Below are 25,982 nucleotides of genomic sequence, written 5' to 3'. Positions count from 1 at the left end.
AAATCATTTAAAGAGAGCTACATGCATTCACATACTGAGCTACATTTTGCCATCAGCTATACTCCTAAGATGTTTCTGAAGTCACATAAGTACAGAAGATCTGAGTGACACATGAAGTGCTACTAAACAACCAACCCGAGTTAATTACAAATTGTTTTCAGATACTTTACCAAGCTGTAGATTTTCTGAATTACAGTAACCTTATTGCATTAAGAGGGAGGCAGATAGGTCACCAAAGAATTCCTCAATGGTCCTAAGTATTTGTGTAGGAATTTACATAACCTGCCTAGCAATTATCCACCAACTGTTGTAAAGAATTTATCCAGCTGTGGGTCTTCTTGATTGAGGAGCTCACTTTCTCTCCATTCCCAGAGAAAAATGATTCAAGACCCTGCAGTGCAGTTAGTCTTTTTATCCCCAGCACAAATATGTCTCCTTTAAGGAACAAGTTCAAAAACTCGCTGTGGTGCTGCTATCTTGATTTGCAGTGGTCTCAAAAGTCAACTGTAATGGAAGTGGACATATGCATGCCTTTTAGAAATAATTGCCCAAACCTGACTGCAGTTTTGACCAGAGATACTCTTCTGACCCAGTTAAAAATATGTTAAAATAATAAATAAACTTAATTTTTGACTATTTGGCAAATTTAGTCATGGTAATTCTTTAAAGACCCAGTGTAGTCATCATCCTGGTCTTTAGCATTGTTTCTTATACATTACTAAATATTTTCAGAATGTTTCTGCTTACTTTCTGTACAAAGTTGCAGATGAACTGGACAGAATTGGATTCAGGAGTCTTTCACTGACATAGGAGATCTAAGTTTGCCATAAAGTTTAGTACAGTAGAAGACTTACAGAACCTGGTTTCAGTTCACATACCATTCAATTCTTGACTGCACTGAAAAGGGAAATAAAACTGAAGATTGGACTAAGCAGTGGTGCTGGTTTAATCACTGAGATGTTAACCCTCATCCAGCAAACAGAACAGCAAACTCAGAATATTATGCTTTTTTTTAAAAAAAAAATTAATGAAGTACTTAATACATTTTGGTAATGCTACAATTTTTCAAATGCAAACCCAGTTAAGCACAGACATACGTTGGTTTAAATAAACCACAAGAATCTATACTTGTACCTCCTCTATCTAACACATATGAAAACACACACAGAAATAACTTCCTGCTGTAAATTATCTTTTAAAACACACTGGTTTATCTTTTCTTTAAAAGCTGTATATTTTTAATGAAGGTAATATATTAAAGTGATCATTAATCATCTGTGATTTCTTACTAGATGCAGCCATACAAAATGCAACCCCCTGGTTCACTTTAAATAACTTTACAATAACTTTGAAATAACTTTAAGTAACTTTGAACCAGAAATATTTTATTTCATTTTCAATTATAATTTTCTAGTAATTTCAAAATTTTTTGTCATCGCCAAGCTACACAAAAAATTCATCTAGCAACTAATTTGAAAACTAGAAATCAAAGGGCAGTTCTGAATCGGAGTAAATTCTCTGGTATTTGTAAAATTAACAGAGCTATGGCAGTTTATACCAGTTGAGAGTTTGCTCTCAGGGAAATAATTTAATAAATTCATTGTAATACAGGATATACCCACACATCCACCAAAAAAATGAGAATTTACCTTATTGTATTTCTCTAGATATATCACAAGCTGAGTATGTTATGTGTTTAGTATTTTTTAAATTTACATTTTAAATAAAATTGCTGTTAATCTGCACATCAGATCCTGTTCTCAGTTTTACAGATTAGAACTAAGAGAAGTACCAGTTGTAAATCACAGGAGTTACTCTGCATTTTAGTCTGGTAAAACTGAGACCAGACTCTAACCCTGTGTATTCCAGCTTGTTATTTTTTATCATTCAAAAACATCACTCTAGCTTTGCTATCGTCTTCAGTGACAGAGATTATTCAGGTGACACAGTCTAATATATAGTCAAATTTAAACAATAAAGCAATTTATCTATGAGAAAAGTTAATAACAACTCTTTTTAGAGTACTAGTTGATGATGTAGTGTGACTTTTCTGCTACATATTGAAAAGTTGGATCTCAGCTGGATACCTGAGCTTCCAATGGTAGTGATATTAAACACCGTTTGGTACTATACAACGTCACCGTTCCTAATGGCAATCGAATGAGGAAAGCATACTGCGATGTCAGCAGGACATTAATCCCAACGAAACACCCTCCACCGATGCCCCTATTGCTATTATAAACTGGAATTGAAAAAAAAAGCCTTATTGATTTTTAGGGCCGCTGTCATTTCATCTGATACATCTAGGTTATTTTTAGCAAGTTTACACCCACCAAGTTTCAGCAAATCTGTTTGCTTTATTCATCTTCAACAGTCCATTTAATATACATGTTAAAAAATATTATTAAAATATCTGTTACAAAGTTGTAAATAAATCAAACTGTCAGTGATTCTGAATTTCCTCCAGAATGTTCCTGTGCCACTAGAATGCATTCCCAACCCAGTGCTCACTGTTGACACAGAGTAGGCTATTGACACAAATCAAGTTAACAATATTAGGACCTCTGAATCTGTTTAGTAGGATGGTACTTTCATCTTTCCAATTCCTGTCTGTGAAATTTACTTTTTACCTTTTTACTAATCTAGAATGCTAATTTTTTTTTAGCATATCAGTACTGTGATCTTCAAGTCTGCATAAAGGAAATAGAAGCTGAGTTGCAAATCAGTGTAACTCTAATTTCCAATGTGGCTTTGAAAGATCTTAACTTTAAAATACACCTGCAAAGTAATTTTATTTCATATACTTTTTTTAAATCTTGTTTTTTTATGTGTATTGTAAGTTCTTAAGGAAAGTTTTTGTTCCTTAGAATATGGGACCTTTATCTCTGTGTTCTACGTGATACTGCTCTGATAATAAACATTATAAAGTCACTGCTATTTTCTCTATGTTAGATTTTGCATTTATACTGTGAAGTATGCATAATTTAGAATATTGTATTAGTCACTTGAGATAGTGTCTTTTATTTTCCTCAGAATGAAGTGGCAAGTAGTATTCTGTAGAACAAAACGAATGAGGCACAGATCTATGAAAGGACTTAGATAGGAGACTTCTACTTATGTTGAAAATCTGAATTCTCTGAGCTGCTGCCTTAGAGCCCTACTACAATTAATTTTCATCCATAAAGCTTCTTAACTCCTAACAGGTCTTTTCTGGGGGGCTTGTCCAGCACTATGTAATGCACATACTGGTTGTCTAAAGATCTTTTGGGATTCACTAACTAGTGAATGACTTGTCTTGCCAGTGAGGTCTGTTAGAGAGATGCTGAGACCTGGCCCTCACAAATCCCAAAGCTAAATGAAAAAGTTTGCAGTCCCTTTTCACTCAATGCTAATAGAGGAAGACATGTGAACCTCATATTCAAAATGCTTCATCTCATTCACCTTCACTTTTCCTAGATACTAAGAACATGTCAAAGAGAGACTCTAGGCTCCCAGTGCCTAGAAGCAGTTCCACCTTGCCTATCATTACCCATTATTCATTAAACTAAACAGCTGGAAAGTGCATGAATGTGAAGGTGTGATGTGGTGTCACGTGATTTGGGTCCTCATCCTGGGTGATGGAATTCCAAGCTTGAGCCTACACTTTGAAGTCTAATTCTTTTCCCCTCTGTCCGTCTAGCTTTGTATAGGTAACTTGAAGCTGTGGATTCTGCTAGGTGACCAAATGTCCCAAACCATGGCTTTTTTTGCTTCTAGGAATATATGAGTGTTCAAGAAGCTACATACAATCAATACAGAGCAGGGAGTTCATTTGGGGTTGCCCTGCCTCCTTATCAACTTCTTATTGTCATGAATAAATATGCAAATTCAGCAATTTATTTGTGTGATCAGAAACTAGATGATTAGAAACATTATACTTTAGAAAGAAACGTCAACTAAATTGATCTCTAATAAACAGTTGTTGCAGACTTCTCAGTTGGACTTAGTGATGGTTCAGTACTGTAAATAATATTTGTGAATAACTGATTTGGCCATCAATTTGGAACATTACTAAAGTAATACAATAGAAGACTAAAATCCAGATTAGCTTTGCTGCAGGAGAGCTGACATTTTCTACATCTGAAAATATTTTTTTTTTGAAAGTGTGGGGAGGAGTCCATCAAGCTAGAGAAAGTATTTTGCCACTTCAACAGGAAAAGAAAAAAACAGTAATGTAATGAAACACAGGAGAATACAAAATTTTCCAGATTATGCAAGTCTGGCACTTACAAAGTGCCTCATCTCTAAAAAATGCTACATACAGTGCTGTCATTACACAGTAGAGGAGATACCATATAAATATTTGACTTGCTGAAGTAAGAATCATCTTCTGGGAAACTGAGCTTTAACTACCATAATTTCCAGTATGAATCAGCAAGTAGACCACACAAAATCTCAGTACAACACTGCAAAATAAAGTTTAGACTGACAAAAATTCAAAGTAAATAACAGGCACTGAAGAACCAGAACAAAAACTCTACAAGGCTTTAATGATTCTGAGCATTGGGTTGTCCTTATATTTTTGAAGCTGGACTGAATTAAAGCTTGCCTGTGTGAAAAAAGGGGGAAGAATCTCCATATGTAAAATGTCCAGGTTTTTTACTACCACTCTTCTGCTGCTACTAACTTTTTATTGCTATGCATTGAGGAAAAGAGTTTGGAAAGCATATTGGCTGTCTGGGTACTGCTGCTGGAGGTTGCCAGTAAATTTATTTATAAAGCTGGTCTCTAGGAAGGCTACTCTGGGATTGGGATATTCTTGAACTCTAGCTGCTGTTTAAATGTAGAGGAAAAAAAAAAAGAGCCCTCTCCTAAGGATTTTACAGAGTAATTACTACACAAGAAACTATCTAAATGCTCAGGAAGAGCTTTAGATACAGCTCAACAGAAGCCTATTTTTTGCAAGAGTTTCCTTTAGCAACAACTGCTTTTAAGAAAGGATCTAAAAAGAGATAGTGAAATTGCTTTGGGGGTTTTTGGGAAGCTCTTGTCAGAAAGTTCTAAATAGTAAAACTTCTATCCACTGCTAGTAGAAAAGAGATAATTTCTAGTTTTAAAGGAGAGGCAAGCAGGGGGCTGAAGGAAAGATGCAAAGAATGAAGCTGTTGAGGGACTGGGAGAATGATTTTAACAGAAACATTGTGAATAGCCACAAATAGGATCAGACCACATCTGTGAAGAAAAAAGATATTGGAGTCATCACCTGACAAGAGTTTTAGCCATATAGGTGGATGAGAAGGGCCATATAAGAAATGTGTTAATAAGCAGCATACCCGCGATCTAAACACACAACAAAAGGCTGTACTATACCAAAATGCAGCTGGTAAAAAATGAACTCAAGTTACCAGCATTTCTGGGAATGCAAGACAACATGGTGTCCAAAACTGTTGAGATGGGCTATATATGCATGAACAGTGAACAAACTGGGGCAAGATGACAATGACAAGCAGACTACGTTTGCATAAAGTAGCTTAGCTACATGTGAGATGAGACAAATATAAGATGAAATAAATCCTACAAATCTCTCATGGTAAAAATATGCCAGAACGGTGCAGGCAGGTGAGAAAACTTGCACTGAGCTTTGCTTCCTAAAAAATTCTAGCAAAATCTTTGGCTTGCAGAAACTGGCATCACAGCACTTACCCCTCTGCATTAGAGCAAACTGAAAAAAATATGGCAATAAATACATATTTGTAGGTTGGTTTGTAGGATGTGCTTCTTTGCTAAGTAACGGCATCCTCGCATACAAGCTAATGGGAAAACCTATCAGTTCTAAAAAGATCTAGTCTTTATTTAAAGCTGTAGGGGACATAATTAGAGTGTATCAGAAACTGCTAAGTGAAGATGTACAGTACACGCACCATATCCTCAATAAAGACAGCCCCATCTGCCTGATGATTTTATCAGCAGTTGTATTTTTCTCAGTTTTGTTATTCATTGCAACATCATTGCTGAATCTCACTGCTAAGGGTCTTTATTATGTTAAAGGTTTAAAAAGCATAATTCCAGATTTAAAGTGTTTGTGCAGTTATGCTATGTAGCACGAAAGAGACTTGTAATTTAAATCTTTCTTGCCAAATATGTTTTCTAATCTGGAGAGAATTTTTCATCTCATATTCTAACTCCCTAAAGAATTGTACTTTATCTAGACATGATTATCTTGTAGCCTAAAGCCAGTTGAACATAGCTACAGATTGTAATCATGCAAGCCAAAGATGAAAAAAACCCATGTTGCATTTCTTTCTTTTCACAAGGAATAGCAATATTAATAAGCCAACAATAGGAAAAGTAGATTATTTTATTCTTGCTTGTGTATGAAGTAACATAGTGATTTGACTGATCAATATCACAACAATAATGAAAAGTCACTAGTCAGAATTTAAAATGTATGCTGAAAAACTTTAATAAAGATAAAATGAAATACTCATTCCTTTATCTTTCTATTTCTACCATACCAATATATTCCTATAACTTTTCTATACAGTGGAATGCTTCACATAATGTTTGGGCTACAGTGATTCATTATTTCAAAGTGCTCTATGTACTATTATATTCTTCTTTTTGTCATCTTTTAAATCAGTTCTGTCACTAGAAAGGGTATTATCATGGGTTTTTCTTCAATAAATCATTCGCTAACGAATCAAAGCAAGAGAAAACCTCAGTGAAGTGTCTCGGGTAACAATAAACCAATAATAAATGTACCTTAAGCTATTCTGTATAAATCGCACAAGAAGAAAACCCCTTTGGCTATAGAAATAACTGGAAGAACAGAAAAGAAACTGGCTTTACAAATCCGCTGCATACCTAGTTACCTGGGGCACACTGACTGTTCAACAGCTGAGTATTAGAACTATATGCATAGCTTTAGCATCTATGGATCTGACAAACAGTTCAAGTGAGCACAGCTGTGCTCCTGGCAGGACATTAGGTGATCTAAGAAGTGCTCTTGCTTAGCATTTCCCAATGAGCAGTGGAAAAGATCTACCACCAAGATTTTTTTAGTAGACGTGGATTATCTTCTGTTTGTTTCTTAAATAAGAAGTTTTGATGGGAAGGCCTAATGGACAGAAACACACTTTACACCTCACAGATATGATGTATGTGGGTGGGTATGGGTAAGAAAGGCTGCGTTTCAGTAATCATGGTGCTATAGATAGCTTAGCTTGTTAGATATTCCTGTGGTATTGGACTTTTGGGAAAGTGATGACTGTTCAGCCTTATTCAAACAATCAAGCAAACAGATACTGAATGTGGATGAAAAAAATCCAGCCCAGATTTCTGTATCAGTCAACTTGGGGGCCACTGATAACTGAAAAAGTGAAGAGATCTGAAACATGCGTCAAAATATTTATGTTAGGTTCTACAACCCTTCATTGGTACAGGACCAAAGGAAGAGACTGTCCTTATGCTGAAACTGGGAGAGACCAATTGAAACACATGCAAACAAATCCAGTCATGGGCTTCAGCAAGGTGGTAGCAGAGGCCTGTGCTAATCTGTCGTCACTGTATCACTGAAAGCAAGCTCAGAGGTCACTGTGTTTGCTGTATCTGCACCCTTCGCGGTATCTCTACCCAACTGCAAGGCTGTCATGCCTGAGTAAGCGAAGTCCTTTGACTTTAGGAAAGGCTAACCATATTTGTGTTTGATGCTTTAGGACTGGCTTGAATGAGACTATGCAGAATGCTCAAGTGGTCAGAAAGCCTGAATGTCTGAGCCTTTGCTTACTTAAAAACAACCTCCTATGAAGTCATACTCAAGAAAGTAAAGAATGGCTACATGTCAGTAGGAATTTTATTTTGGTTAGTTTTCTGTAGTACATTTGACCATGGTATCTATGGAGATTCAGAGAACCTTTCCTTTCAAATGGAAAAAACATTTGGCCAGGTTCAAAATTTCAAGATGCAATCGTAGATTTTGCTAAGTAATGCTAACAGTGTAGCAAAAGTAAGTAAGGAGTGAAAAGAGAGGAATATGGTGTGGGCCTACATAAGCTGAGAAGTTTGTTAGGCCACCAAACATATCTGGAAACTGTCAATGGTACTTCCCATAGTTTTTTTAAAAAAGCAAACCTCTTTTTTTCAGACTGACTTTCAAATAGCCCTTAGTGTACTATAGTTTTGCAACATTTTACATCAAAGATGTACAAACCAATTCACTGCAGCTCACAACTGCACAATATTATTTAATGTGTTTTTAATATTCTTCTAATGAGTATAACACAGCTTCAGGATCCCTGTGTTTCTGAGCTCCATTGAAATCAGAGTCATTATGCATTATATACATAAAAACCTGAAGCTCTTTGCAGTGAAAAAGCTGCACTTGATCTTTCAGTGATGACTAAAATCTCATAATTACTTGGACAAATGAGCCATGAAACACTGTCAACTGCACTGTGTCCAAATCATAGTGCCACTGAATATTTTATTGCACTACAAAGATTTAAACATTACATCAAGATTTACTTTGCTCAGTATTATTAATTGAGAGAACTTCCAATAGATACTGAATAATTGACAATCTTATACACATATTTTGAGACAGATATCCTCATGACAGTAAAAATAAAATCTAAAAAAATCAGACATAAGTATAAAATTTTCCAGATATAATAATGGTAGATTATTTTAGAAATACCAAAATGATCATTGTATAGAAGGTTGTGGAATCCTAAGAAAAATATTAGCAACACTAAAAGACTTCCACAGGAAAAGAGAAGGGCTGAAAATACCTAGTTTACAGAGGGAAAATAAGATGGTGATGGTATTACCTACAGGAGTTGAAAACATTGTAATTAAATGTCAATAACTCTGAGTTCTCAGATTACACAACTGTTGTCACATACTGAACCAAAACATAAAGTCAGTCAGGATGTCAGGTAAATCAGTTTCATTAATTGGCCAATTCATTCAGTCAGCAATGAATTCAGTTCACCAATGAGTTATTTCAATGATTATCATTATTATAGCAATCATAACATGCAAGGTTCTTTCTTTACCTACAAAATGTCAATATCCTGAAGAATTTAGCCTTGTCAGAACATTCAAGAGTTTTTTAAGTTCGAGAAAACCTGTTGCAGTCAATTATAAAATTGCCTTCTACAAAAGAAGTTTCTTTCTGGTTCTCAGATGTGAGTGGGTGCTTTGTATTCTGAAATGTGAAGACCCTTAATCCCATCTAATTATCAATATAAATGTCTGACTTTTTTTAAAGACTCTGCTAAATCCATGGCTTTAACAACATCTGATAGCATTAAGTATCACAGATTAGCTACGGACCAAGAACAAAAGTTTGTATCTGTTTTCTTCACCTTTGAAGATTTAAATATGCTAACCTTTAATATCATGGAGTATCACCTCATTATTATATTGACAGAGGGATATATGAGGATCATTTTGTCTTTTCAACCTCAAGAACATTCCCTGTGTCAAAAAAACTTTTATATGAGTTTTCTTCAGAACTCCATGTAACAGCAAAATCCTACTTTCAGAAACAGGTTTCAGCACAGTTGAGAATGTTAGTATAAAAGACCTCTCTAGGGAAAGTCTTAACTCACAGACCTGACTGATTAAAAGGAAAAAAAAAGTCTCATTCAGCAGAAATTCAGAAGAAAAGTATTTTGAGTCAAGAAAGCGAGAACCAATAATGTTTTGAACTCCCTCTCCAAGTATAGAAGCATTGCTACATACTAACCTGCTATCAATCTATGTGGAAGACAGACTTATGCTTCTGGTTATTATTCACACTGAACTAATTAATGAATAATTCAGCTATTCTCTAAATTTCAGAATGAAAACACCACAAAGATTCTGAAACAGCAATATTTTTGCCCTATATTTAAAAATACAGTGTAAATATAGAATTCTACATATAAAGTATGAAAATATTTTAATTTAGTGTTTCCCATCAAAATACTAATGATCTTAGTATGATCCCATCAAAAACCTTATGATCTTATTTGCAAGGACCTGTTACAGCAGGTTTTCACTGGAGCACATGATGTTCCCTTTAAATGAATTTGTATTACCATTAAAAGATAATTACAACTAGTTTGTGATTTCAGAATAACATAAATTAGATTAGAGAATAACTTTCTGTAAAATAGGGCATGAAATGAACTATAGAGAAACATGTTTGAAACCATTTTAGTATTTTTATTGGATTAACTCACTCAAACAGTGATACAAGTGCTCAAGAACAAAGAAAAGAGGAATTCATGCCCATACCATAAGTGGAGATTGTCAGGTACCCTAGATGGACATTCCGTTTATAGTGCAGTTACAAAATGTAAAATATATTGGTTGATGAAACAGTTGAATGTTTTTAGGACAGACAGAGACCTTGATAAGGCTTGAGAAGGTATCTACCTGGGCTTAGTTCAATCTCTCATAGAAATAAGGGGCACTTAAGAATATCAACCCTGTGTTTCATATTTTTAAATTAGGATGTGGTTACCTCTTTGGATATGGTTCAGTCTTGTGCCAGATTTTCTTCCTTAGTAACAAATCCAAAAATTAGACCTCTGAAAGTCTGAGAATCTCTGTAAGTGTGTAGACAGGAAAAGAAATCCATCCAACCTTTAACAAACATATTAAATTCGGTTTTATTTTTTAAACAGCATCCTTGCTATAGCAAACAAGGACAGAGGAGAATGACAAGATTTCTTGTGTCCAGGCTAGTTTCTGTTTCTAGGGATATAAGAATATTAATGTGCAATGATGTTCATTGGTCAAGTGAAAACTCTGATTCTTTTTCTTGGAAAAAAAAATTTAAAATTAACTGAATGACAGGCATACAGACAGGTCTAATGTAACACAAAATTAGTGTGATAAACTTTCAGAAATAGGAACCTTCTAGGCTGGTAAATAACTTCTCAGGGTGAAAGCATTTGTCCTGATATGATTCAGAATGAGTCAGCAGGACACGAGCTTCAAAACAGTTACTTAACTTATGGCAAACAGGTTATCTCCTGCTTATACTGCTATCCTTAATTGGTGTGCTGGACAGAAATGTTCTTTTTAATACATTAAATATAGCAGCAAAGTCCTAAAGAAGCCCAGTATTGTGCTACTGTATTCTTTTTTTAAAACTATTTCATAGGTCTGTGACTTCTGAAGTTGTAATAATAAACAGTTTGACAAGTATTAGTGTCCTATAAAGAAGCTGAGTCTACAGTTATGAGCCTGTAGTATTATGAGTTGTGTCTTCCCCAACCTGATTGTCATACTATATCATACAGATTACATTGTTCAGTAGGTACACAAATAGTTTAATCAGATCCTTCACACAGTGTTGTTGGTTCTGCTCCATAGAACACAGCTATTTCTTCATTGTAGTTTTGTTATTTTTATATCAAAATCCATCAAATAAGCATCTGTTAAAACATTTATTTAATTATGGCTAATTATGATAATGATAATCTTGTGCTGAGATTTGACTTTTTTTTCTCTGATGCCACAAAACATCTATGCCAAAGATAGCTCAGTGAATAACTATACCTGAGGAGCACTGGGAATGGGGAAACAGTGAATACTGGGCAGCTAGATAGAAATAAGAAACCTTGTGTTTCTATATTCACTGTCCACTCCAGTCCCTACTCCTCAGGCAGCCTCAGCAAGTGGTTTATGCTAGTGACTGGCTTGAGAGAAGGTCCCAAAATCTTCCACCAGACTGGTTGTCAAAAATATCTACCTTCAGCCTCAAGAGGACTTTAAACTAACTTGCTCCAGCCTTTTCATAGAAAATTCCTTGGGGCAAATGCTAGTAATAACCAAACGCACTGCACGTTAGGCAACTGCTCTTTGTGAAGAGTGTGAGGGATGGGATTAGAGATGTCATTCCCTAATCTTCTGCTTTTAAGTATGTTTAAAAGCAATTGACAAGTTCAAAGTAATGAATGACAATGCAAATGAAAACCTCTAAGAATATACTAGATATTCAGCATGCATGCTGCTTTTTGTCAGATCTGGACCATACCAGAGTGATCAATAAACTTCAGCCTCATAGGCTTTAGCCCTGTAAAAAGCACTGTGTAGAATTTTTTTTTTTCTTCTTTTAATGGAGTTCATACCACAAGAACCCCAGTCACACAGCAGCGTGTTCTGTTGCTCTATCCTATACCCATGCTCCTCACTGGCAACAACCAAGGACAGGTCCCATTTAAGCTTAGAAATTGCCAGGAAATTTGGTTAGTTATTGCTAGTAGAAGGCAGTAGGTAGAAGTTATTGCTTATTCTTTCTGGTTTGTAGGATATAAACCTATAGGATCCTGTAGGATATATGACTGAACCTCTAGCATAAATCTACGGATGCGGCAAGATCTACTTCACTCTCTCCAGTTTTTCATTTCCTTTCCCCTGAAGGTAGAACAACCTTCTAAAGACTTGTATTTTATTTTACTAGCACTAAGATCTGATTAAGAAGACTTACATAGGTACAAGTCAGATGTATAAAAGAGAGTTCTACCACAGCATTTCTGAACAGTTTGTGGAAGTAACCTCTTTAGGACGGATTGACTTGATGCGTCTCCTGAAGGGCACGTTTCTAAACTCCAAGGCTTGCACATGCCCAGTTACAGGACACGCTATTCCCATTATGTGGTCTTCATAATGGTTGCGTGTCTTGTTTAACAAATAAAATTTCCCATTCTACAGGATGAGGTTTGACAACCTTTAAAATCTAAAGCTACTACTGTAGCTTTTAGTTGAAATGATTAAGTGGAAAATTGCCTTAAATGTTTCCTGGGTGAGGCAAATGAATGATAATTAAATTGATTAAATGGAAATGCAGTTCTATTGGCTGCTTTCACATGGAAAATTTACTTTTTAAATATATGAAGAATAAAGGGTTTTGATGAGAGAAGATTGAGTTATTTCTATAAAAGATTTTGATGTTGGAACAGCTCTAACATAGTAACAGTGGATTGCAGGGGATATAATTCTTAAATATGTATGTAAAAACATCATGGCTAGCTGAAAATAACCCTGAAAAATTGTTGTGTCTTTTCTTCACTTGCTCAGATTGAATATCACTCCTAGACATTGTTTCCTGTCAATAGGGTGTAAATGAGGAGTAACTGCACAAATAACTTTGAACTTACATTGCTATTCACTGGGCATGACCGTCAGTCAGTCCCTGACATTGCCCTGAACATGTTTTGTATATTTTATTGATCTTTGAGTATTTAAAGAGCCTGGAGAAAGAGTCCCCCAGTTTCTATGCATGAACTATTCTGTCAGATGAATCATATAAACATTTCCCTATCAGTAAACCAAATCCATGTGATACAAGCTTTATAAGATACAGTGTTTACTAACATAAATTAACTGCTAATAAAAAGGAGGAAAGTAAACTCAACTTCCCCTGTAAGAACAAGTTGATTACTTCATGGCAAGTTACACTTTTTGGTTTTTTTCCCCAAGTCTATGACAACTGACTGAATGACATTTTCCTTTTATGTGGCATAATAGGGCTTCTTCAGCTGAACCAGGGGCTATCAAGGAGCAAGCAGAGATGGAATTTAGGAGTAATGAATGATCTGTCCTCATCTCTAGCATGCCCACTGCTCACATGAGCTGTTGGATAGTGTGCCAGTTCTGTGCTGTTCCAGCCACCTCCTTTTCCTATAGGCATCTTTAACCTGGCTGGGTTACAACACTTCTGTTCTGGGTGATGGGAACAAAGAGGCTATATCAGACCTGAGAACTGCGTACTAAGCTTAAACTGACCTTAAATTTCCAGGTTTGTGAAGGCATACCAACACTACTGATTTGTAGAAATGCAGGTGCAACTTACTCAGATTCAGGGTAAATTTATAAATGTGTGTCACATTGTAGAGTTATGTTTGCATTAGAATATAGCAGTTGCTCAACAGCGCTTATCACTCTGATAAAGCATGTAGAACAGGGAATGAGAAATACAGCCTACAATCAAAACTGCAGGGGAAGTCTGGGTGAGAAAAATTTAATGTAATTATTATGGCTGAAGCTACTAAGGACACTGGGGCAAATGTCCATATTCCTGCAAAAATGTGCAATGGGATGTTTATACATGTATTATTCAGAGTTTTATAGTTCTAGAAGCACAGCTATCCTTGGATGTTATGCTGAGCAGTATTCTAATAAAGGTAAAAGAAGTATTTACTGAACGACTGACACTGCTATGTTATGCTTCATACACGCCAGCATTGGCTTCAAAAATTCTCATGACAGCCCTCTACTGATGTGGGCCAGGACACGGGTGGAGTTAAGTGGCTATGCAGTAATGCACTGCAATCAGACATAGATTTGACAAGAGGCTGGAAAATATTTTTCCAGCAATAGGACTGATTAGGCATTCACAGCTAGAGCTGAAGCACTGTAGAAATGCAAATAGATTTGTTCTCTATAATGGCAGCAATTACTGCTTTGCTTCATCCTATAGCTGGATCAAAGCAGAGAAAAGGACTGACATTTGTGCACACTAGAATTGCTCCTTCATTATTTCCATGCTCCCAGTTTTTTATGTATACTGGACAAAGTACCCAAGAATGCACTGCAGAGTAGCCTTTTAGGGGTGGAATAATGAGCTATGTGGTCTAATAGCTCTTTTCTTGCTCTAATTTCTATGCCTCCATGATCTACTCCTTCATTTCATCACTTCAAAGATCAGAGAAAGATTATATTCCTTAACGAGCATAACTGAAGAACATTCCCTTCTTGGGAGGACACTGATATAAACTAACTGATATTACATCACTGAGCATTGCCTACTACAGGCTATGGTAACTTTTGGTTTTGATATTATACAGCAGCTGTAGCCAAATGGTTTAACGCTGTATTGGGTTTGTGTGGCAAGGTTTTGGTAGCAGGAAGGCTACAGGGGCAGCTTCTGTGTGAGAAGCTGCTGGAAGCTTCCCCAATGTCTGACAGAACCAATGACAGCTGGCTCCAGGAGGGACCCACTGCTGGTCAAGGCTGAGCCCATCAGCCACAGTGGTAGCACCACTGGGATAACTTGTTTAAGAAGGGGGGGGGGGGGGGGGGGGGAACAACTGAGCAACTGCAGCTGGAGAGAGAAATGACAATATGTGAGAGAAACAACTCTGCAGACACCAAGGGCAGTGAAGAAGGAGGGGGAGGAGGTGCTCCAGGCACCAGAGCAGAGATTCCCCTGGAGCCTGTGGAGGTCCACGGTGAAGCAGATCTCCACCTGCAGCCTGTGGAGGTCCCCATGCCAGAGCAGATGGATGCCCAAAGGCACCTGTGGCGCCATGGGGGACCCGCGCTGGAGCAGTCTGTTCCTGAAGGACTGTCCTCCATGGGAGGGACCCACGCTGGAGCAGGGGAAGAGGGAAAAGGAGAGGCAGAAACACATATGATGAGCTGACCACAACCCCCGTTCCCTGCCCCCCTGTGTTGCCACTTGGGCAGAGGAAGTAGAGAAAATTGGGAATAAAGTTAAGCCAGGGAAGAAGGGAAGGGGGGGGAAGGCATTTTAAGATTTGATTTTATTTCTCATTATCCTACTCTGATTTGATTGGTAATAAATTAAATTCATTTTCCCCAAGTTGAGTCTGTTTTGCCCGTGACAGTAATTGGTGAGTGATCTCTCCCTGTCCTTATCTCAGTCCATGAGCCTTTCATTATATTTTCTCCCCTCTCTCCAGCTGAGGAGGGGAGTGACAGAGCGGCTTTGGTGGGCACCTGGCATCCAGCCAGGGTTAGCCCACCACAAACAGTTTTACAGAGTATCTATTTAGACTTTACAGTAAACTGGAAATTGAATAAACATTTTTTTTCTTTAATCTCATATGGACAATCAATTATTCAAAATGCTTGCTAGTAGGAGTTTGTACCATAGGTTGAACCACAGTTCATGAGATACTGTTCATATCAGATTAGAGAAGTCTTTCTTAAATCAGGCTGGGACTCCACATATGGGAAAAACTTTTGAGACTGCTCACAAAGTTAAAAAGTGCTTCAGAAATAAGTAAATATTGTTTTAGGCTGCCTGTTTGTGTATAGCTCCAAGTAATTAAGTTAGTATTTCTGAAATTTCTTGACAAAATTGAAAAATTGGCCTTAAGATCTCTACTTCCCTCAGTTTGGAGTTCTTGCTATGTTTACTGATATATTATACTTTTTGTATTACATTTTAGTTTCTTATACACAGGAACACATGCAGCTTTCTTTTTTCAAAGAGATTTTTCCTGTACACTAATCACTGGTCTATGTTTTGGAGCATTGAAAGGGTTAGAGATGTTACAGAATTACACTCATCAAACACCCACTGAAATCAACAGATGTTTGGGCTGTACAAGGAAGTAAGATGACAATGTTTATTGTAGTAACTGAATGTATGGTAAAAACCAAACAGAATATGAAAGCACAAGCAGAGCTGTCTGCACTTAAGCAGTAGCACTAGCACAAGAGATCTGGGAATAAATCCTGATCCCACATGATAGATGAGGAAGCCTCAAGACTGGAAATGAATGTTCAATGCCCGGTCAGTCGCCCGAAGCCCCGCGGGCTGCAAGGGGGCGAGCCCCAGCGCCCAGCAGCACCCCGAGTCCCTCTGTGCACTGCGCTTTGGCACCCTCTGCTGTCCAACGCCCACCCAAGCAGCAGTTAGTCAGTTTACCGAGTTAAAACCTTATTTAAAGCAAATTGTGTTTTCTGAGGCACATAACTAAAAGAGTGGGTCTAATTATCTTCCAGTAGCTTTTTACTTCACAGAATGTTACATGAGCTTGGTTCTGGGGTGTTCCAGGTCCCAGTACAAACCCCGAAAGGGAACACTAAGTATAAATTTGATACATTTTGTTTGCCACATCTTTTTCAAATACTTCAGCTGACTGCATTTGGGACGAGATACAGCGTCAAAAGGACAGGCAGGATTCTGCACCAAAGCTTCTGGCCCAGAAGCCCGTCTCTCACCACCATGCAGTGTATGACTTTGACCTGGCCTAAGGAGTCCCCTAGGATGGATTGCTCCCAGTTTTCCTGCTCTTACCCATCCTGTTGCAGCTTGAGCCTGAAGACTACCTGAGCCTTGTTTGTCCTAGAAAGACTGTTTGTACCTGCTTTTGCTGATTGAAAATATTTTCAATCTCAAATCAATTTTAGTGACTGTTAGAACTTCTAACAGATAAAAAACAGATCCAGGAGCTCCATTTACATTCACTGAAGCTTGAATCTATTTGGTGGCATAGAAAGCAGAACTGACTGCAACACCTTGCCAGGAGAAAAAGCACAGATGAAAGGAGGAACCATGGCACTAAGGATTTTACATTTCCATTGCACTTTGATGTTCAGCTCTCGCTACCCTCCCTACCTGAAGCAAGCTAACATCACGGTGTGTGACTACATGCTTCTAAGTGGTTGAATCTGCCTCCAGGCACTCTCCTAGTCTTCCTTGCTACCTCTGAAAGATCATCTGCCTCCCCAGCATCTGTTCATGAGTGATGATGATCAATGCTAAAGGAAGAGGCATCCCAACAGCAATTTTATCAACTGGAAATCATATATGAGGCTTTTGAAATGGACTAGCAAGAGGAAATTAAGAATAGGTTAGATTATAATGATCAAGCAGACCAAAGAAGTGAGAGAAAGAGGGGAAAGTAACTTGGATGTTTTTAGAGTCAGAAAGCCCTGCAGAAAAGGAAGTATGAAGGCACAAATATCTCAGCACAGCTCCTTGGCGCTGCACTGTTACACATTCCCTTGAGACAGGGGCTTATATAGTATCCCTATGGAAAGAAGAGAGCATTCCAGCAGGGATATTGGCTGAATAACACAACAGTGTTTTCATCCCCAACATGTTAAAAAAACACTGAAAGATAAATAATAAGTCCTCAAACAAGATTTTTATTAAATTACATAGTTTGTATTCTTTGGATTGTTCAGCTTTTAGTTTGCAGTTGGATCATGTTTTCCAGTTTTTCTTCATAATGAAGCATTAAAAATAATTGAATATGAGGTTTTTGAACAACAAGAATATCCTCAAGTGTTGCACTTCAATTAAAATACCAAAGACAATAAGGTTTGCCAATAAAACCAGGTTTGATAACAACAGAGGCGTGGCACACCTCTGAAATGTGTTGCCTGGCTTTAGCCATCTGTCCTGGCTGTCACTAAAGGTTTTTGTCCTTGTAACACAATGGGGTTAGTTGTTGCTGAAAAGAGATATGTAGGAAGAGTTTGAATAATTAATTCTTTCACAGCAGAAGCCACCCAGAGGCCAGTATCTAATGAACAGAGGAAGAACACAGAGGAGAAATAGTTTTGAACCATGTGGCTACAGATGCCTTGTTTACAGCCCATGACAAGCTGATCTCATGGTGTGGCATTTTTTTCTCCTCAGTAGAGAAGCCCTTCCTGAGGGTCTTTAATCAGGGAGAATATTAGCTGAGAAGCTTTGTGGAACTTTATCCTTCAAAAACCATTTGTGGGCAATTATTGGGAAATGTGTTAAACCGCTACCAGTGTGCTCTGCTGATGTGGAAGCAGCCTGCCTGAATGCTCCACAGCTTTCCCAGGTCAGCCTAAGGAAAGAACAGCCTGATTTATAGAATCTATGAGGAAAAATTGGAACTTGTCCTTACTTTATATTGAACATTTTTACCTCTAGAACCTGATGGCTGTTTGTCTCTACCCTGCACTAAAAGCCTATGAATTGACAATTCAGCCAGAGAATGAGGGTGAACACCCTGAAGGAATGAAGTCTGAATAGCTTAGGAACCTTGGGTGACCATTGCCAGCTGTCCTATTAGTCTGTGTTTTCTCCTGGCCAGACCCTAACACACATGGACATGTATCTGAGCCCTACAGATTTTGCTAAAAGACACCTGAAACCAAAGGTACCCCTCCCCTCACAGTGAGCTTTGAAAACCAGTTGATGATGCTCTCCTTGCTACTCTAATAGCACATTGGTTTGTTATCCTGGCTTTGTTACTCTTGTTAGTCTTTTTTTTTTTTTTTTTCTCCTACTCAATCACTCCACCAGCAGAGGAAAAGTCTTACTACCTTCTTGGCTCCCAGACACAATTAAGAGACAATAATGCTCCTTTGCTATATGCATCACACATGCTTTCATCTAGACTGTGGTGTGAGGGACACATGAGAGAGTGCTTGTGGACACTATATAAATTTCTTGTATTAGTGGAGTACATGAACAGGACCACCTATTGCTTGTCTGATAACAACTGATATTGCCCTATAATAATGTTAATGTATTGCAGGTCAATATGTCATTAATAGGTTAACCTATTCTTTCATTTAAAAAAAAATATATACATCATCCTTGTCATATATAAGAATTATATAAAACATCCACACCACTGAAGAGAGTTTTGCGGGGAGAGGATGTTACTTTATGTGTCTTGGCTCACTGGGAAAATATGACCAAATTTATGTGCTTACAATTATCATTAGATGTTAATTTTTGGCAGGTTTAACTACTACCTTCTCTTCCCATTTAAAGTGAGTTGTGTGTTCCTGAATGCGCCATTTTGATAGCCCCAAAGACAGAGAGCATCTGTTTGCCTATAAAGGAAATATATTTACAACATTCACTTCCACAAACTGCTCCCGAAAGAGCGCTTCAGTCACACACTTGAGGGGCTAACAAGAGGATCAGTAATGTAAAACCCCCGTCATCTTGCCAAGATTACTAATGAGGCTGCAATTTGCCAGTGAGAGGTTGCAACTGTAATGGGTTTTGCAGTCTATTCCTTTTACTAGAAGGGCATTGTAAAAACGAGTTCAGGCTTCTGAGTCACTTCCAATCCTTCAAGTGTTCCCATAACTAATGTGATTTTGTTAGAGATGTCCTTAAATCATTGCGTCGTGATTCTAGTAACTAAGTCCATACTGAGAAAACTAAATGAAAACATTTGAAAATCAGGCTGGTTATCAACATTCTGACATTTAGGCATACTGGACAACAATTTTAGCTAAAAGGCTCTCTCCTATCCATGACACCCCTAGTTTTCTACTCAGAATTGTTTCATCAGCTGTGTTACTCTGAATCCTTGGGTAGATCAGTGTTTGAAGAGTGACATGTAAAGGATGATGCTTGTTTGGTAACTCGTAGTATACCCTTACAATCACTGCTCAAAGCTGGAGAAAAGAGAAGTGTGTCCTGGCTCCTGCAGACTTTGGAAGCTATTCCTGCCACACAACGAACGAGTGCTGGCACTGCCTCTGCCTGCTTTGGGACTGGAGCGTTGCCTCACTCCAGCTATTCTGAATCTGGGTGCCCCCAAACTGGGCCCAGCATGAGGATAGGTGCCCCCCAGTAACCTAGAGGAGTGCTTTGAATAGAAACCAGGCACTTGAAAAAAAGTTTTGCTTGAGATGTTTCTTTCCCTCCTTTATATTTTTAGTTAATCTAAAATCTGACACCAAATCTGTTTTTGGATCAGCTCGTCGTTTCTCCCACCCGCTTTCCCCGCTCAGCCCTGTGCGTGAGCTCCCAGGGGGTGCCGAGGTAACCCGGGCTCTGAGGCGCAGCTAAACCGCGCGGGGGGCCGCGCAGGGGTGCGGTGCGCTCCGCTCCGCCGCCCCGCCAACACGGCACACGGCGACGGGGAAGGGAGGAGCGGCGGGAAGGCGCCACGGGGCTGCATGAAGCCGCCTCTTGCTGAACGGCGCGTAAGAACCCGCGCCTGGCCGCCACACCGCCTGGGCGGCCGCTGTCGGCCCGGCTGGCGGCGGGGAGGCGGGGTGCGGCCCGGGCAGGCGGAGCGCGGCCGCCATCTGCTGGCTGCCGCCGGGCGCGGCCGGGGCCCTGCTGCCGGGGGTCCTGTGGCCGGGGGGGCCCTGCTGCCGCCGGGGGTCCTGTGGCCAGGCGCTGCCGCCGGCGCTGAGGTCCGGGTGGTGCCTGTGTGACAGGAACCGGACCCCCACTACTGGTGAACAAGGACTCCCCAAGCAGCCGTCCCGCTCACCAAAGCGTGCGTTATTTTAATTCTTTCTCGCTGCAGCACTGGGTGCTCTCGGTAAATACTTCCATTTGCTGTTCCTCTCATTGTTTATTTGTGTTTTAAAAGGGGCTAAGGTGCTTTTTTTCTCCTCTCTGACACACATGGAAAGAAACGCTGATGGCCTGTATCTTGAACAGAGAAAAGGGCTTACAAGCAGCACCGCCACACGTGCTGCACGTTAAACATAGGACAAAGTTCAACAGCAAAACGGGACCATTCGGAGTCTTAATAAAACTATGAGTAAGGCTCTTGCACTGAGTGGCTGACCCAGGATCAAACACAAATGTTTCTTTTGGCCACAGCAGAGGGCTGTTTTGGACAGATGCCTAAATGGGATTGTGATTTGGACAGGAAACCAGGTCCTGAGTAGCCCAGCTACATCAGTGCTCTCTGACCTGGCCTTACCAAGGCTGTTCTCTCTTCCATTGTATATGAATTTTCATTGCACATGAGTTTTTCAGACACCTGAATGGTGATGACAAAAAAGGGCTTTTCAGATACAGTGGTCCAACAAATGGTGTACCACAGCCCAGTGATTAGAGCAGGCCTGGGGTGTCAGAGTTTTCTCCCAGCTCTGTTGCTGACACTGTCTGGACAGTCACATCCCTTAACCCATCAGCAAGTGCATTTTTCCACACCTAAAATGAGAGCAATGTTCTGCTTCCTAGAAATCAAGCCATACTTGAAAAGGTATTTAATATCTTTGAATGAGAAGGTTTATATAATAGACAGGTTCAACAGGTAATAATGTTATGCTATAGCCCCAAATTGCATATTTCTGTATGGGCCAGGTAAGATAACATTAACGGGAGGATTACTGAAAACTGTTAAGTTACTCAGCATGGAAGGACTTGTGGGTGGAAAGCCCACTCTCCGGCTGGGCTCAAAAAGGAATGAACATTGGTTTGAAATTCACCTGGTACTTGGTTACTAATGCTATTCCTCAGAGATGGATATGGAGATGCATTCAGATTTTGACCAGACAAAGCTCAGAGCAACCTGCTCTAACTTTTGAAGTTAACCTTGTTTTCATCAGGGGATTGGACCTGAGGTCAATGCCACCCTAAATTATTCAATGTCTGTGACAAAAGAGCGCTGAAGAGCAATCTCACTCAGAATGTTTGAAGGGACAGAAACTGAAGTCAGCTGTGTTCATATCCCAATGAACAATGGTGGGCAACTGCATAACCAGATTACATGATTTGCAAGAGTAACATCAGATAGGTTCTGCTGCTTTCCTTATTTCATCTTATGATACTTATGTTCCACAGAGATGGCATAAACACACACTCTTTGCCCTCCTAAAATCAAATAAATGAAGGTCATTCTCAGGTAACACACGTAATGTTTTCATGTGCAGTCTCACTTGGATTAAATCAAATAGGCAAACAGAACTCTGAAAATAATTCCTATTCCTCAGCAAAATGAGCCTTTCCTTATTTTCACCACTGAGTGTGTTGTAAGGCTGGGTGAAAGGAAGGTGAACAATCAAAAAAGATTTTGTTTTTTATTTTCAGTCTGAGTAATAGCAATCTGCTCATACAACATAAGCAGGCTACAAAAAGGCGTCGATGGTGCAGTATCTAGGTCAGTCAGTGTGCCTATATATGATCTTACATCCTTGTTGCAGAGTTTCACTATTAGTCATTGTCTTTTTTACAGATCAAGGTTTTTTTTACAAGTGACATCATCCTGCTCAAAATTTGCAACATGCACATAAATACCACATAACAGATTAAAGGACCCATGCTCCCCCAATAAGGGAGAGGTCAAAAAGCAGTGGAGATTGTGGTCTTTTAACATTTCAATTTTGGTTGCTGCTAAGCTTCAGAGAGAGGGTGGTTAGCTGGGGAGAGGTGATGGTGCAAAGAGCAAGCAAGCGCCCAATCAGTATATTACAGAAATGAAAGTGACTTTCCCTTTTTAAGGTACGGAGCTGGCTATGAACAGCGGCTAATTATCATTTTAAGAGCCACCTTCATGCATAAAGTCCTTGCTGCAGCAGGAAGTGAAATAATCCTAGTCATTTTTCTTCAGTAAGACTTTTTTATTGCAGAATCCATATTTCAAAAAAAAGGTGAGGAGAAAGAAAAACTGCTTGGGAAGGTAACTGTTGGGTATAGGATGATAGAGACCAAGGTAAATGAATCAAATGGAAAGTTACAGAATAGCTGAAAGGAATGGACTAGGGGCAGAATATGTTCTGCTGTAATGTGTATTGTTTATAGCATCACAGAATTGTAGACTATCTTAGGTTGGAAGGGACCACAGGACACCTCTAGTCCAAATTCCTACTCAAAGCAGGGTCAGCTATGAGATCAAACCAGAGTGCTCAGAGCTTTAGCCACTTAGGTCTTGAAAACCAAGGTTTTCAAGATGCACACATGTCTAGACAACCTGTTCCAGTGCTTGACTGTCCTTATGGTGAAAAAGTTTTTGCCTGTATTAAGTCAGACCTTTTTTAAATTACAATTTATGCCTGTGACTTTGTCCTCCCACCATGTACTGCTGTGAAAGAGTCTTTGTCTTCTTGATAACCTCCCCTCAAAGCCTCTCTTATCTAGGCTAAACAAGCTCAATTTCTTCAGCTTCTTCTTATAGGGCAAATATCCCAGCCCCTGTCCAGCTTGGTGGCCATCCACTGAACTTGCTGCAGTTATCAACATAGTCAAATGTATGAAGTATGGAGTCAAATGTAATGCAGTTCTTCTCAGGCGGAAAGTATTAAGAGGAGAGCCAAGACTAGGGAAACACCTTAGATGGTTCATTGTGATTTTAATAATCAGAAACAACCAGGAGCTGAGGAAAAGCTATGTACGCTATTTAAATGTCATCTATCTCTCACTGTGGAGAATCTGACTATCTGATCAGACCAGCTTTTGTAGGTTCTGTCTCCACTGGACATCTATCCCAGAGCCATTATGCTGGAGGATATGGTGTAGGGGAGAACTTTGTAGAGTAGGGCTGATGGTTGGACTTGATGATCCCAAGGGTCTTTTCCAGCCTGAATGATTCTGTGATTATGAAAGCTGGCGTGTTTACAAAACAGTTCAGCCTGGCAGTTGTGCTCCATAAAAGATTTATCAGATTGCAAGTGTACTATTTGATCAGCCAGATCAGAAGAGGGGTACATGAAACGGTGGTGGATGGGTGAACAAACCACCCTTTGAGTTGGTGTATTATGAAATTTTCAAGGTAACAGGTAGGAGATCTCCCTGTCACCCTCTCCCTTGCTGTTCCAAGTCAAGCACATCAATGAGCTGCTGCCTGTACACTTCCAAATGTTGGTCAGCATTTTATCTGTCTGAAGCAAACTGGTCAGTTTGAAGAGCCTGAAGGTTGCAGGCAGCTCCATGCTACTGTAGTAGAATAGGATTTTCCTTCTCTGTTTTAAATTTCTGTTACACCTTTCACCCTGAAGCAGCTCAAAGCACTTAGCAACCACTTCACAAATTCCTGTGTACATGATAAAAGTCATGTCATTGCCCATCTTGATTCAGAAGGAAGCGTGGCATGGCTTACTACCTAGCTGAAGTAGAGATACCCTCCACGGTCATATGCTTTGTGTGCAGGTTTCTCATGCAGTGTGGAAGAATATCTGTAGGAGATGGAAAAAGAACAAATACACCAGAGTCAGTATACCTCCTTCTCTGTAGCCTCGAATTCTAGGAAGCGGATATGCCATTCTCAGAAGTAAATGGCAGTGCACTGTGAGGACATGGGGCTGGAACGGACGCATATTTTCCATGTCACCAGCTCTGTAAAGATGTTTTTGCTGAAAGTTAATATAGAGACTGCGAGAGTAGTCTCACGAAGTTGAGACTTCCCAATGATGCTGCAGCCAAGGAAGCTGGGTTGCACAGGTGTATGGGTGGTCTGTAGCCAGTGAAATAGGGGATGGCAGTCTTGGGAGACCACATTGGGTGTCAGTTCTTAAGGGATCCGTGAAGATCAGGGAAGGAGACATTAGGAGATCTATCCAAAAGTATTCATTCCTGCAGTAAAAATCTTCAACTTCCAAGGCAACGGGGAAGAAACTTTGTAAAAAAAACCCCAAAAACCCAACCTAACAAACCAACCTCAAACAAACTCTTCCCTCCAGTGTGGGGTTTCTTCTTGGGAAATATCTGGACTCAAGTGTTTTTCCTATTTTGCAACAAATGCTGTTTGCATGTTTTTCAGAAGAGTGCATGATATAAGTTTTTTGCTGGATTCCTTGAAAACCTACTGGGTATCAAATACCAAATTAAACATCCTTTTGATTTTAGATCACATCTCCTGGTATTGTAGGTTCTGTTTGTCTCTGCAGTCCCACACCTTTTGGTGTTCCCTAGATTACATTGCTTTCAATATCCTTAGTATGCTGAGGGGTTCTTCTGGAAGGTACAAATAATTACATCCTGCTGTTCACCACATCTGTTTATGAGAAGAAAAACTGTGTTTTCTGCATGATCAGCTCTGCTGCAGTAAATAATATCAGATGTTTATTGCGAAATAGCTACAAATTCTGACTGAACTTGCAGCAGTGCACATACTTGAATGCATCAAAGTACTCTTGGAAGAACTTTCAGCTCTGTGTGGGTGTTAGTGGTCTGGGAAACACTATTTTATATCAGTGTCTTGATTTAACACAGTTTCTTATCTGTAAGTTGGCAAGTCATGCAAATTAGAGGGTTTTTTTTACTGCCTTGTAACTTTTAGAACTGCTAGAACTTTCTGAGAGTTATGTCTATGAGAAAGACTCTTCCCTTTTTCACTCCCTTTGCAAAATTCCTACACCCAGATACCATAGCGGCTGTGTATTTTCAAGGGTCTCTAAACTCCTACTTTAGTAACCCATTTTGGATTCACTAAACACCTTTAAACAAAAGTGGTAAGCACGAATTAACCTTTGCAACTGCAGCTGTGAGTTGCAGTTTGCTACTCCAAGACTGCAACAGAATTATTTTAGATTTGGATTGACCAAAGAATCAAAGCTAC

At 39.1% G+C, this 25,982-nt stretch overlaps 1 protein-coding gene across 1 annotated transcript in view; it reads right to left on the bottom strand.

The window, feature by feature from the left end:
• The window catches only part of SLC9A9 (solute carrier family 9 member A9), a 206,658-nt gene that overhangs the window by 158,194 nt on the left and 22,482 nt on the right, over nt 1–25,982 (bottom strand). The window lies entirely within an intron of this gene.

The sequence above is a fragment of the Strix uralensis genome, chromosome 9 (genome assembly GCF_047716275.1).
Source record: "Strix uralensis isolate ZFMK-TIS-50842 chromosome 9, bStrUra1, whole genome shotgun sequence".
In the NCBI taxonomy this organism is placed as follows: domain Eukaryota; kingdom Metazoa; phylum Chordata; class Aves; order Strigiformes; family Strigidae; genus Strix; species Strix uralensis.
The sequence above is the reverse complement of the archived record's forward strand: the minus strand, read 5'-3'. Positions and strand labels throughout refer to the sequence as shown.